Source organism: Zophobas morio, unplaced genomic scaffold (genome assembly GCF_036711695.1).
Source record: "Zophobas morio isolate AGI-343-1 ecotype UQ-CSIRO unplaced genomic scaffold, CSIRO_AGI_Zmor_V1 ptg000058l, whole genome shotgun sequence".
Taxonomy (NCBI): domain Eukaryota; kingdom Metazoa; phylum Arthropoda; class Insecta; order Coleoptera; family Tenebrionidae; genus Zophobas; species Zophobas morio.
In genome coordinates, this window is record NW_026972163.1 from 6,334,795 (window position 1) to 6,349,478 (window position 14,684).

Here is a 14,684-nt window from a genome sequence, read left to right on the forward strand (position 1 = left end):
CGAAGGTTTTTTATTTCCAGAGAAAAAGTAAATCCCACTTTCAATTTTAAAGTAAAGTCAAGGGAAGTGAAATAGGTAGATGTATATCGTTGTATTTTGATGTAATTATTTAATTCAAAACTTTCAACTGGTTTCTCGCAAAACTGTAATGTAACTAAAAATTAAGGCGATCGAACTTGTATAGTTTTGGAAATTTCATTCTACCCTATAAAATTTTATTGGCAATAACGAGACGGACAGTAATACAATAGCAAGAGATATTTACAACTTAAAGTTGTCGCGTGCCGGTAATCCCCAGTTATTAGAAAGCAGAATAATCCAGATCCGGACAGGGGCCATCGTTACTCTCGAACAAAAATGTGCATTATTTTATGAATACAACTACATGCTAAATGTTCTCCGACAAATTCTGGTGAACTGGTGTGAGCCATAAATATTTCTTACCATTGTACTACTGTCCGTCTCATTATTGTCAATAAAATTTTATAGGGTAGAATGAAATTTCCAAAACTATACAATAGTAACAGGAAAATATGACCTTAAAAGTACTGTTTTAGAACGATTTCATTTAATTTAAAAGAAAAAAATAACATTAAAATAAACAACAACGTTTGAACGCTTCAAAATTAAAAAAACAGTAATATGAAATCTTCGGTCTCAACAAAAAGACGAGCTTTTGCATGTAAAAGATATACTTCAATTTTGTATTCAATGAATTTTCTTTCTCACTTTCGCTTTAGGATCTGTTCGTGAGTCTTCAAAAATTTATCAAGATCTACAACCAATGAAATGAAGTCGCATTGTTTGAGATATTTTTAATTGGAAGAAAACATTTATTATTAATGATATTATTATAATCTGGAGGGTTGAGCGAGAAATGAATTTCTAAACCCAACATTAGAGAAAAAAAATTGTATCGACTGTAAACAAGGAAAAAAAGAAAAGAGAAAAAAAAAACAAATATCCAATAGCATTTAATTATACATACCTATATGTATTACCGATTATTTCTCTTTTCCAAAAATAATTTCTTATATGGTTAAAGTGACTAATCGTCATCTTATCGACACTTTATCCGTCTGTCCGTCTGTATGTCTGTCTATTTGTTTGTCCACCGTCTGTGTCAATTTTGGTAAAACAGATAATCTCCGAATCTACCAAACCGATTGTTGTCAAATTTTGTATGTATGTTAGGAATATCATGTAGATGGTAAAACGCTAATCACAATTTGGCTAATAATCCCCACCAACAATTTGATCACGTCTTCCCCAAAATGTATAATAGTAAATATTTTTTAAATTTGATAAAAGAATATACACTTCTACACCTGTAGTGTATAAATTCGTGTTGAAACATCCTTATTTTTGGAGAAAAAATATTTTAATTTTTACACTCCAAAATAGAATGCTCTGAAATCTTACAAACGTTTTAAGATTATCGTAATGACAGTAAATCGTTAATCAAAATTTATTCGTTTATCCCCTCCCAAAAAATTGATGAGGCCATCTCAATATTTTGCCGAATAATTCCTCTCTGAAATATGCAGAATACATATTATGACTCTATCAATGTATTCATAATTTTTCAAATTACTTATAGAGCGTGACTCAAAAAAATTAATGAATGTAGCAATTTATTTTATTGATTAAATGAAGAACGACTCACTTCTTTTTCCCGAAACTTTGAAAGTACAGTACTGTTATTATTAGTATTGCATTGCTTCTATCCAAATTGATATGTGTCCTTGCAAAAATGTTGATCATGTCATTACAAAATTGTGTAATGGAAAGAATCACTCGAAACAAACACGTAGCACGCTTCTTTACCATTACTTTAACATTACGTAGATACATATCTTTATTTTTAATCCTATAATTTTTCAAAAAAGTTGGATTTATTGTACTGCATTTATTTTAGGGGTATTATTTTTAACCGTCGACCAATTTTTTGTTTCTGTTATGATTTTTTTGTTTTTTAAATTCATATGAAATAAACTTACACGTTGTGAACTGAACTTTAATTCGCAGTTCAGTTGTGCACCTCTAGTATGTTTCTAAATTTTCTAACTTAAAAAAGGTGTCAAAAGTGCAATGGACTGAAAAATCACAATTAAAAGTAGTGTAAAATGTGTTTTAATAAAGAAAATGAATTTAAACATGTCTTGTACAATGAATTTCATGATGTATTATTAATATTATTATTATTTCAGATAATTTCAGTTCTAGCTTTATTTATTTCCAATGTAGGTGTAGTACCTACCAAATAGTTTAACATAATTATTATTATTGTTAAAATTCAAAAACCTGTTTTGTTAGGAACCTGTCACATTGTTCGTAAGTTTCTCGAACAATGCACGATCTGATCATATCATTCAGAATAGATTAGTTACGCTAGGCTTTTGGGGATGGGGTGAGATTAAAGAATAATAGCAGACGAATTTGATGCTGTAATTCTAGAATCTCGAAATTTATTTTATTGATTTAATCAATGCATGTCATTACTTGATATTAATACCTGTAATGATATAGATGTCTTGCTTGAACGTCGATCATTTCTGGGTCAGTGGTGGGACTAAATAAATGGGCTTTTAATTCTTGTTCCCTAGACATATCTTAAATACAATAATTTCAGATACGAAAGAAGCCTACTGACTACAAATATTCAGTGTCAAAGAAACAGCAGAGAACATTCAAACATATGTCGTGTTATAGCCAAGAATTATTAAAAAGCCATTTATTTGGATATACTCGTATTGATTATATTTCGAACCTAGTTACTTACTCGTTATGGAATTAACTTTTTTTAATGTTAACCAAGGTTAATTTTAAGCTGATGTGCACCCTTGAGGGCACATAGTGTATAGTGTTTTAAAATGACGATCTATTATGATGAAAATAACTATAAATAAATTGTTTTTTTTATATCCGATTTGTTCATTGGTCAAATCAACGACAAGAATTATGGTAGTTGTCGGAAAACTTATAATCAACGCTATTAGGGGAAGCTGGAACAAGACGCGCTCCATCATTGTTTTGCAATTCTAATGTTACCTACTGGCATTGCAATATTTGCATCATATTTGTCACTCAAATGCCTCTGCAGGCACAGATATGTATTATTAGAAGATATTTTTTAAAATTTTTAAGAAGGAAAGATATATCCTCTCATACAGCTACCATCGTTTACGTTTATCTTTTTTTTTATTGAAATGATTCATAAATCATTATGAATTAAAACAATAATAAGCAGGTTTGCCAATAAAATTATTTGAGCTATTTCGAAATTAAAAACAAAAAAGATAGGTATTTCACAAAGAACAGAATATTTTTCGCGTTTAAACTACAAAAAAAGTAAAAAACACAAGAAAAAAGTCTGATAAGGCTAACGACCATTTAGAAATGAATAAAAATGATTCTTCATTTTTATTCATAACGCGCGATCCACAAAAATGTCCTCTTGTTGACGCTGGATGATTACCCAACTTTCTTATTGCCTTTGTACATAGTACACAACAGGCATGGTCCAGCACCAAGTAACTATACCGATACCTAAAGACCGACTTTTTGTATCACGCCTCATTTTTCTCCTGGCGATTGTTTTAATTTACATCTTCATTTCAATAGCAGGTCTGAAAAAGCGTCAGAAAGTATTTATTACATGATTATTTTTGTTTATCTCTGAAACTTATGTATTCTGCCTGCCTCCACCTGCTCCTAAATTACTGTGTTGTCAAAAACAAATTGATTCAGAGTAAGTTCTGCGATAAAAAAATATTTCAAAATTATAAATAAATAGAATAATTTACAAGAGTGTCAACTGCCGCTGCAAAGTATAAACAAGCACTAACTAAACGACATAACAATTATCATTGTAAAACAAAAATTAAACAAGAAAAAGTTTCACTATTTAATCGTTCGATGTGTTTTTTAAATTCTTCATATTCTATTTTCAAATGTTTGTAGTACAACTAAAGTACCTATATTACATGAACTTAATGCATACATGTAACAAACAACAGGCTAATGTTGTGCTAGTCACCGTATACTTTGAAGTAATTAAATTAAGAATAATAAGGAGCGTGGCCATAAATGAACCGATCTTGAGGGTTGTTTATGATTGGTAGTAATTTTCGTGGTTTCTTGGTTGGAGGTCATAAATTATAGACATATGTTTTAACTTTCTCAACAGTGATCCATCATAAAGAAATTTATATTCAATATTGTCACGGTTTATCAAATACTAAACAAACTCTAAAACATTAATTTTTAAGGTATCAAATTATTATTATTTTTTTTATTTAAGACATATTTTTCTCTCCTTAATATTTAATACGAATAAAAAAATAGTTAATAGTTTACCTGCTTTACTCTAAAAAAAATTGGCATTCGAACCCAACAAAATAAAAAAGCAAACCGAATGCAGAGGCTGTTACCTTGTTAATACAATAATATAATATAGGTATTGTTTAAAAATTACACCGACAGTTCATTGCATATTAAAATACGCCGCAAAAATAAATATTAAGTATCTAATATCTAAGAGAACTTATAACTTACGTACATGTCTGAAAGTTATTTAGCAACTCTATTTTTTTCAAAATATGTAATACGTTAACACATCTTAAACAAACATTATATACTACTTAAAAATGGGTCTACATCAAAACCTAAACTATATTATATATCACCGATGTTTTCACTTTAACCTTCAAAATTACCGCGTTTCTAACAAAAACAAAGGCTCAGCTTTAAGCTACTCTGATTCATGCAAATTTGACAATGTAGCAAAAATCACTAAAACAATGTAAATCTTTATAATAAAAAAAATAATAATTTTTATAATTTATGAGTAAAGAGTAAATAATTTTGTACCTACAGTTATCATATAAGTTCCAAAATCCTTAACAGAAGTGATTAACTAACCTTTCTGGAACGATATGTCGTTCGAGCAGCGCGGCATTCCGAACTTCACGGATCGCGATTCATCTCATCAACGAGCATCAGGTAAGTCGCACACCTAGGTACTGATCAGCTCCTCTGCACCTGTACCACAACCATAATTTTAATTCAAAGAGTACCGCAAGTTGTCGCTACCTGTCAATGGTACCTCCATTTCCCCCTCAAATCTTTAAACAACACCTACCTGAACATGTATTGGAGCTGCTTTAATTCCCTTCACTGTTTCCAACTAATCCTGGCGAGAAGGAGGCACAGGAAACGCCCCCTAAAATAGTGATAAGTTTATCAGATTAGTTCATTACGGTCCTACCTAATTAACCATTAATTTGTGTCAGACCTATTTCATTTTTGTTCAATTTATTTTTTAAAACTGACGAAAATATACTCGTAGCATTACTGGCGTCATTATTACTATTATTACTTATATTAATATTATCACTATTATTATTTTTTGCTACTGTTACCGAAGTTGCTTTTGCACTAAAATATGGCCTATAAACTCAAAAATAAGTCAGTTTTCTGGTTTATTTACGTAAATTTTCTGCACAAAAATGTTTTCACTTATCATCTAAGTCTAAGTAATATATTTTATTCAGTGAGAAATCCCACTCAAAGGCACGCTACACAGACCATTGGGCGAGTTAGGTAAGTCACGTGTCGCATTGAAATCATTTTTATTTATTACTCTTACAACAAGAGAAGGTTTTCCCAGGCAAACGGATTTATTGGAGCCCACTGTAAAATTTTTATGAAGTCAAAACCGTGAACACACTATCTTTGGTCGAACTTTAGAGGAAAATATTTAAATAAATAAGTTTTTCAAAAAGAATTTGTTTTGATTACAACAATTTCAGTCATTCCCTTCATGCGTTCAATTTAAACTATGTGTTTGCATGTTCTAAAATTCACTCTTTGAACTACCGACTTTCGGCATTTTGCAGTTTCATTGTGACAGACGAACTATGTAAAAGCTGTCAAACAGTGAATCTATTTTTATTATTATTAATATTATTACTACGCCTTTTAACAGGCTGAGGGCCCCTTTACAAAGAGGGAAAAAACAACTAGAAAAATTTTGATTAATATGAACTGAAAGAAAAGCAAGATAATTGACAAAAAAAAAGTGTACATGTATATATGTATATATCAAAATTGACACCGAAACATAGTTCAATATTTTTTATTAAATTTGACTTGAGAACAGTTTCAAGAATTTCAGTTGTTTTTCAATTTTTTAAGATCTGATAGATTGCAATTAAATATGTCAACCTTGGATTCAATATGTCTGTAGCTTTATTAGTAAACTCTTATGGCCGGACGTTCAAGAGGTAAAACGATTAACAAACTAAAGTTTTCATTGAAGAAACAAACCGAAAATTTACCAGAATGCTTTGTTTATAGTAGGGTATAATAGAAAATACAAAACCTCTGTCAAGTAATGTTTATTACCCTTTTATTTATTAATAAAAACCTGCAGATGAACGAGATGAAAATGAGTAAGCAAAACGGCATTAAAAGTAGGGCCAGCCGACTAGGTAGAGGAGGCCGAAGCACTTCCAGAATACCATTGTATTACAGTGTATTTCTTTTGGTTTTCATGGTTTATCGAATGTGTTTCACTATTTGACAAATGTATTTCCCGTATTTGCCATATGTTAAAAGAAATTCCCTGTTTGTCAAAATTCTTTCAATTTATAGTAAATGCTTTTCCTCTGTTCTAATAAATATTTTTTACTTTAGCTACGAGGACCCAAGCATAAGTAACATATTTTACTTGAGAAAATATTGCATAATAAATATGTCCATATTATTATCTATAAGCATGAAGTATACCAAATTATTTTAATTCAAAATTTCATTTCTGTTGAGGCAATCTCCCAAATATGTCTCCATATGATGCACATAATTTTGGCAATGTTCTTCGGCTATAAAGCATTGTGTACTTGGATATACAGTGCATCTTTTTTAAAAGTGGCCATACGGAATCCCATGTTAAATTATATACCCCATGTTAACATATGTTTGAGTAAATATTCAGAGTTGAAATTTTCACTGGATGTAGTTTGGGTCATCTTTTGTTGATTGTATTAAAGGCTATGCTTTATGTATATGGTAACATGTGTTACAGCTAATATCCGAAGTCCGTTATTATGCATAATAACTAGACATTTTAGGAATTATGCGTAATAACTAAACTTATCAGTTATTATGCATAATAACCGGAAACATTAGGAATTATGCGTAATAACTGAAATTTTCAGTTATTATGCATAATAACGGAAACGTTTAGGTAATATTGATAATAACTAATAGAGGAACAGGAATTATGCATAATATTTTCCAAAAAGCTACCCACCCTGCCTCGCTTTCCCCTACATATCACATGTACAGTTGATTTAAAAAAAAAGGGACAAATTACAGTCCCATTGCTTTTCATTGATCTATGAAAACCTGAATTGCTCATCTTGTCCCGTTTTTTTTAAATCAGCTGGACATGTTATAGACCAGTGCCGAAGCCTTCGAAAATGGTAAAAAGTGAAAAAAAATTAGAACAGGATGATACACATTGGAAAAGGAAGAAAATATAACAAAAACAAAGGGAAACATAATTCACAGGCGATCTGAGGTCCGGAAGGGGAAGAGGGTGAGCTTTTAAGGGCAGAAAACGGTTTATCACGATTTTCGGCAAAACTACAGGTCCTATCGCAAAAAGTTTAATGGCAAAATTGTAGGGAATAAAAAGATCTATAACTTTTGAATTTACACTTTCTTTACATAACCTCAAAATTTATGCGAAAAATGCAAATAACCGAGTTTTTGGTTTTTTGTTTTTATCTCCCACAAAAAATAATTTTTTAACGAAATTTTTTTCCCACAAAAAATACTTTTTTTTACACCTTCAGAAAGTAGAGATTTCAGCGAACAAAAGGCATACCGATTTTTTAAAAAAGCAAATATTTTGACGTGAGAATTTTCGATTGAAAAAATTAGGGTGGTTTTTCGATATTAAATCAAAATAAGGGGGAAAAACAAATATTTTAAATCAAAAAAATTACAGCGAGTTTGAGACATAAATAGGTAAGTTTTCAACAAATTTCGTGAAAAAAAAACTTTTTTGTGGGAGATAAAAATAAAAAACCAAAAACTCGGTTATTTGCATTTTTCGCATAAATTTTGAGGTTATGTAAAGAAAGTGTAAATACAACAGTTATAGATCTTTTTATTACCTACAACTTTGCCCTTAAACTTTTTGCACTAGGACTTGTAGTTTTGCCGAAAATCGTGATAAACCGTTTTCTACCCTTAAAAGCTCACCCTCTTCTCCTTCCGGACCTCAGATCGCCCGTAAATTATTTTTCCCTTTATTTTTGTTATATTTTCTTCCTTTTCCAATGGTTATCATCCTGTTCTAACTTTTTTTCACTTTTTACCATTTTCAAAGGCTTCGGCACTGGTCTATAACATGTCCAGCTGATTTCAAAAAAACGGGACAAGATGAGCAATTCAGGTTCTCATAGATCAATAAAAAGCAATGGGAATATGACGTTTATATAACTTCTGTAATTTGTCCCTTTTTTTTTAAATCAACTGTAATATGTAGGGGAAAGCGACACAGAGTGGATAGCTTTTTGGAAAATTCCTGTCCCTCTGTTAGTTATTATCAATATTACCTAAACGTTTCCGTTATTATGCATAATAACTAAAAATTTCAGTTATTACGCATAATTCCTAATGTTTCCGGTTATTATGCATACTAACGGACAAGTTTAGTTATTATGCCATAATTCCTAAAATATCTAGTTATTATGCATAATAACGTATTTCGGATATTAGCTGTAACATATGCATATTTACTTTGACTTTCAATGTCACTTTTAATTATATCATACTTGGTTTAAATTAAAGGATAGTTAAAAAAATAATAAATTATTTGGATATTTTTGTCGGTAATATTACAGGCAGCCATGTAAAAACAGATATTTACCTGACGGTTCTAAAATTTAATTACTCGTTACATGCCGCAGTACACAGTAAAACTGGAAGTGGTCACTGATGAATACATATTTTAAAGGCTTATCGACAACAGAGAAACTACGCAAAATTTTGTTGCAGCACTCCCGCATCTTATACCCATCAAGCAGTGGCGTAACAATCAAAGTACGGGCCTGTGTTCTACGACACTGCGGGGCCACTAATGAATAGCGAAATAAAAATTATTTAAAAATACGAGTACATATGTATAATGAGAATAAGTAAAGTATGAGTAGGTACATTGCAATTAGGGCGGCTTACATTTTATTGAAATCATTCTAGCTGAAACGCTGAATTAAAAAAACAAAATACAATAACTACCTGAATACATATAATTAAAATATATATTAGAAATTAAAATATCTCAAAATGGTTTTTTCTTGCTTTCCAATGGGCACAAGTTGATTCAAGATTTGAAACATCTAAGCTTCTGACAATTTCATTTTCAATTGAGATAATAGCCAGGTAAGATAATCTGCGTTGGCCCATTGTGTTTCTTAAAAAAATTTTAGTCATTTTTAATTTCGAAAAAGATCTTTCCGCTGAAGCCACCGAAAGAGAGATTGAAAGAAAAATGAAACATACTGTGATAATTTCGCTGAAACTAGTGCAGCTACTAGGTATTCATTCTGTCATAATTTCGCGGTCCAGTGTTTTTTCTATTTAAAAATTGGTCGAAAGTTATTTCGACAGAACTTCCCTCGCCCTGTGATGACGTCATCAACATTTTGCAAAGACATATATCACCAATAGGTGTAGTGTAATACTAATGATAACAGTATTGTACTCCCAAATTTTTAGGAAAACAGCATACTGAAACCGAGTTTCCGTAGTCTCTGGTAGTCTCTGGTGTGTTGCGTCTTTCGGATATGAATGAAATACGTTTTAAGCAGTAGTGAAAGTCTTTGATAGCCCTGTCTATGGTAGATATGTTTATTTATAGTTATGGACTTTCTTCTAACAATTTGATTTTGATTTCATTAAGAACTAAAACAGTCTTCATCAATCCACTTGCATATTTGTTCTTTTTGTTGTTAGTTGTCAGTTAACTTTCTTGGGCGGTGTCCATTACTTATTTTCTCCACTTGATTAGTCTTTTTGTAAATCAAGTAAATTTTTCTAATAGTGTTTGCTAAGATATTAAACTGCGGTCCAAAACTGGCTGCTATGCGAGATCCAACTTCGGGTTTGCGATCGTAACGCCCTAGTTTCGGACGGCTTCGTCATGGAGATGTGCCGCATGAGTAGGCTTTGCGATAGATAGAATCACCGTCGAGGGGGCAGCCCCGACCGGTAGCCCCAAACTCCGCTTGTGCTAGAACGCCCCAGGGGTAATTTTGTTGTGCTCCTGTTAACTGCCGTAACTTTAAAATTCAACGCCACACGCCCGTAATAACTTGTGTATTTGCATCCAGTTACTTTAATTCAGATTTTGCTTTGTTTTATTAAATTTGTGATATTCAAATATTTGCATTGATTCAAAACATGTGTGTAGGATTTTGTGTTTGTTCGGTTTTCATATGAGTATGTCTGTGAAATCGCGAGTGTCTTTTCTTTCATATTTTTAAGGTGCTTCATTTGAAATGTAATGCCGAAGTTTGTATAATGATAAGACCAGCGAACTTGTAGGATAGAAGTATATTGATAGTAATAAGTGTATGTATATACAAAAAAGAATTAGAGAATATGTGACCTCACGGTCTAGAAGCGTTCGAGTCAGTCCTCTATCTTCAATATTGAATCTTGAATCTATCTGGTGGTTCTCATCACCCTTATTTCAAAGTGGGTGGTGGCTCTGGCCCACCCTTGCGGGTGGAGGGGACGGAACAGATGTCCCCGCCAGGAGCGCTAACATGTAATATGTCAGTGAATATACGATAGGGGGTTTTTGGGGCTAATGCTCGCAGCTCTTTTCCTCCTAGAGAGGGGGTGCGAATTTTAGCCCCCTTCCTAAAAATTTTGTCTATTATTTCTTGCGCTTTCTACTCGCACGCAGTGTATGCTCACTTGTATGAACGAACGTCTTCCCGCCACTTTTCAAACAAAACAAAAAAACAACGTAGGTTCTCATTTTATTAGACGATCACAGCCAAGACCAAATTTTGAATTTTTGAATTTTTCGCGGGCCTTTCAAACTTTTTCAAGGTCAATTTAAAGGCGGGAAGTTTGGGTTATCATAATTTTAATACATGTTTTAATTATTTTAAAAATATTATTATGAATGACCACGAATTTGCAGAAATCACTGATGTTACAAACAACATAACCTCAAATTCAGAAATTATTTGTTACTCAATAAATTTTTGTTGTAACTAGCTCGTAGATAAAATATTGTATGAGACACGTGTGTGAAAGGCTTTAATGCACTCCTTGCGATTAAAACACTCGCCTAGGGCTCGTGTTTTAAACTTCGCTACATAATAATACATTCATTTTAAACGCCAACTATTAAAACATTCCCTAAATTACCAAAATTGATTTAATTAAAAACACAATGTTTTTAATATTCAAATTAGAATAAAATATTATAAAAAAACATGTTTTATAAAACTTAAGGGCACTCATCTCTAGCCTCCTGCCTGCGGCGGTCATGCTGCAAACCTAGATTCGTCTGTGTATAAGTTTTATCAAATTATTTTTTAATATACTTACTATTTTTGACGCAGACTTATTTTTATATTGGTTTCTTAATTCAGCAATTCAAATAGCTAAAAAATATGAAAGGAAGAGCCTATTATTGTGATTCCTATGAGAAATTGCTAGCTGGTGTCAGAAAACATTTGGAACGTCATGAAAATCCAACATTTCACAAGCAAAATGCACGAAGATTCATGGAACTGAGGCAATTAATGGAGCTTTACAAAATCCCAACAAAATATTAGCTAAACAGGTAAAAGCAGTTGAACTTAAATTACTAATATTGGCCGCGGGCCAATCGAATTTTACATAGCTACCATAATTTTTTACATATAGCTTTCTATCAGTAGATACTTATGTATTGTTACAGATAGTTCTCGACGTTTAAATCAACAAGATTTATCTTGACATTAATCTTCCTTTTTTAATTTTTGAACATCACCATAAATTTATTTGTTCACTTCCTGATCGAGAAGTAACGAAATCGGTGCAATGTTCAAAGACTAATAAGGCTAGTCTTATTTATAATAAAGGGGAATGTTTTGCTCATATTTTTCGGTTATAATAGACGAAACAACTAACATATCCATTTCAAAATGTTTAGTAATAGTTGTTTGCTATTACAGCAAAAAAGGAAGAGTGGACTTTAGATTAATTTTTTGTCCTTTTTGAACTTTCAGCTGCAATAAGCCAACGTAATTTTCAATACAGTTGTGGATTTTTTTGCAAAATATGACATTCCTCTAACAAATATAATAGAATTGGCATCCGATAATGCATTTGTGATGATGGGCCATTTAAATGCCGTAAAAATCAAATTTCAGAAAATAGTACCCAACATATGCTTATCACATCTCGCCACCTTTGTGCAGCTAAAGCTTGTAATCTTTTGCTAGATCGTGTAGAAAATATAGCTAGAAACATTTACAATTATTTTTCGTATAGTGCAGAAAGATAACAACAGTTGAAGACATTTCAGGAATTTGTAAACGCTGAACCTCATGTTATAAATTAATAAAACCTTTTCAAACAAGATGGCTCTCACTAAACGCTGTAGTTATAGCCCCTAGAAATTTTTATTTATATTAGTGTTTTTAGGGGTTATAGTTGTAATAAATGTTTCGTGGAGTTGCAATGTATCGAAGATGTTGAAAAGTATTAATAGAGTATGCCGTACCTTCCATACTATCAAGATGTGAGCAACGTGTCTCTGGGGAGAGGAGTGAGGCCGAAAGAGAAGAGAGAGTTTGTATATGTCTGATCAGGGGCGGCTCATGACTTGAAAAGTTGATGAGGCAAAGCACAAAACGCTCCAAAATATAAATAAATCAAGATTACTTAAATATTTTCTACTTGGTCAAATAAACAAATTTGTAAACTCATTTAACTGTCCACCAAGAACCAACGTGAAGGTGTAAGGAACTCTTGCAAGGAAAGGATGAGAATGACAGGACAAAAGGAAAGAGAAGCGTGGTCAGAAAAAACTAATATAACTTCTAACAAAAAACAAAATTAAAATAAATTTTAAAGAAAACATATCGAAAAAAATCAAATACAACATAAAATAAATCTAATTTGATTTATTACAAAAAACAAAACGAAAAAATATAAAATATAAATACTCTGGATTTATTTTAATTTTTTTTTATAGATCAATTAATAATTTACTCAAATCAGGAACCGGCCGTTTTAATTCCTTAACTACATACAACTTATCATCATACGTGAAAATAGAAAAAACAGAACTGCCATTGTCATTTAACGTTAGTAGAGAAAAATTCCGATTTACTCGTAATCTTAAATAACGATTACCGAAATCAAATTATGACAAGCACAAAGCACTAACGCGACAACCGCAAACGTAGGAACTTTTAAGAGAAAATTCTGTTACCGAAATTTTGAATCATTTTATACACACACAGATTTGTGGCAAAACAATCAACGGCCTAATTTTGAATACTTCTGCAAATGCAGGCTGCATTGTAATCGCACGTTCTCTGCGCGCAAATATTGTTGTCCATCTCTTTTGCAAGCACGGAAATGAGGCTAGCCTCAATTTTGTCTTTTTTCAACTCATACCGCTTATGAGTGTATTGCAGGTTGCTTGCCTATTAACAACATGATTTCTGTATCTGATGTAGAGGCAAGCTTCGAGTCTGCCTCATTCGCGTCACAAAATACATGTTGTGTCGAGCGTTTAAGCGCGCTGTTTAATTAAGGGAGCAACCTACCGAGATAAAAATAAGAATATAATTTTCTATATTTATTTTTAAAATTTTAGAAAAAAGACAAATTATTGGCCGAAATGTGTCGCTAAAAAATAATAAAAATCCTAATAAGGCGTAAAATTCATTGGTGAGGCACTGCCTCACCTGCCTCATAGGACAAGCCGCCCCTGTGTCTGATACAAAACAATGAGCACTATACTCCCTCTACACACATAAAATTTCTTTGCAATGTATGATACCTTGCAATTCAAAACATCCTAACATCATTGTAAGTTGTCATTAAAGTCACTTATTTTCAATTTCCTAATTATTCACAAATCGTGAATCATAAAAAAAAGGATATTACAGAATGAAAAGTAAAATCAGCAAAAGGAAAGAAAATTAAATAATTAAAATCCACGCCATTTCTATCTGTCCAGTTAATAATAGTGCCTAGTCTAAGCCGCTAGCACAGTGCATGATAGAAGGAGACAATAGGCATACGCATACGATTGTGACGTCAAGTGGCATCAAATTAGCGCGAAATTTAAAATATATATACATGGCATTACATTTTATTAAATTGTAGCCGCTCTGTTGAGCTCTTTGGACTCGGTTAGTCGTAGGGAGTCAGTCCACCATTTCCTCTTCTGAATTTACAATTGCCTGCACGTTTTCGCTTGCTCTACTATTTCTTTCCACTGTGTGCGGTCCTGGATTTTCTTCGACCAGTCTTGAATATCTAGCTTTGACATTTTTGAAAGGATTTCCTTTCTTACTTGATCACCCAGCTGATTTTTGGTCTTCCTCTTGATCTGTTATTGTCAGGTTTCCATTCGGTAATTTTCT

At 32.0% G+C, this 14,684-nt stretch overlaps 1 protein-coding gene across 1 annotated transcript in view; it reads right to left on the reverse strand.

Moving 5' to 3' along the window:
• The window catches only part of LOC135143294 (protein embryonic gonad-like), a 73,846-nt gene extending 68,833 nt beyond the window's left edge, over positions 1-5,013 (reverse strand). Inside the window, exon 1 of the mRNA XM_064075161.1 lies at positions 4,924-5,013. The gene's annotated coding sequence lies outside the window, so the exon portion shown is untranslated. The remainder of the gene's footprint in view (positions 1-4,923) is intronic.
• Positions 5,014-14,684: the final 9,671 nt, after the last annotated feature.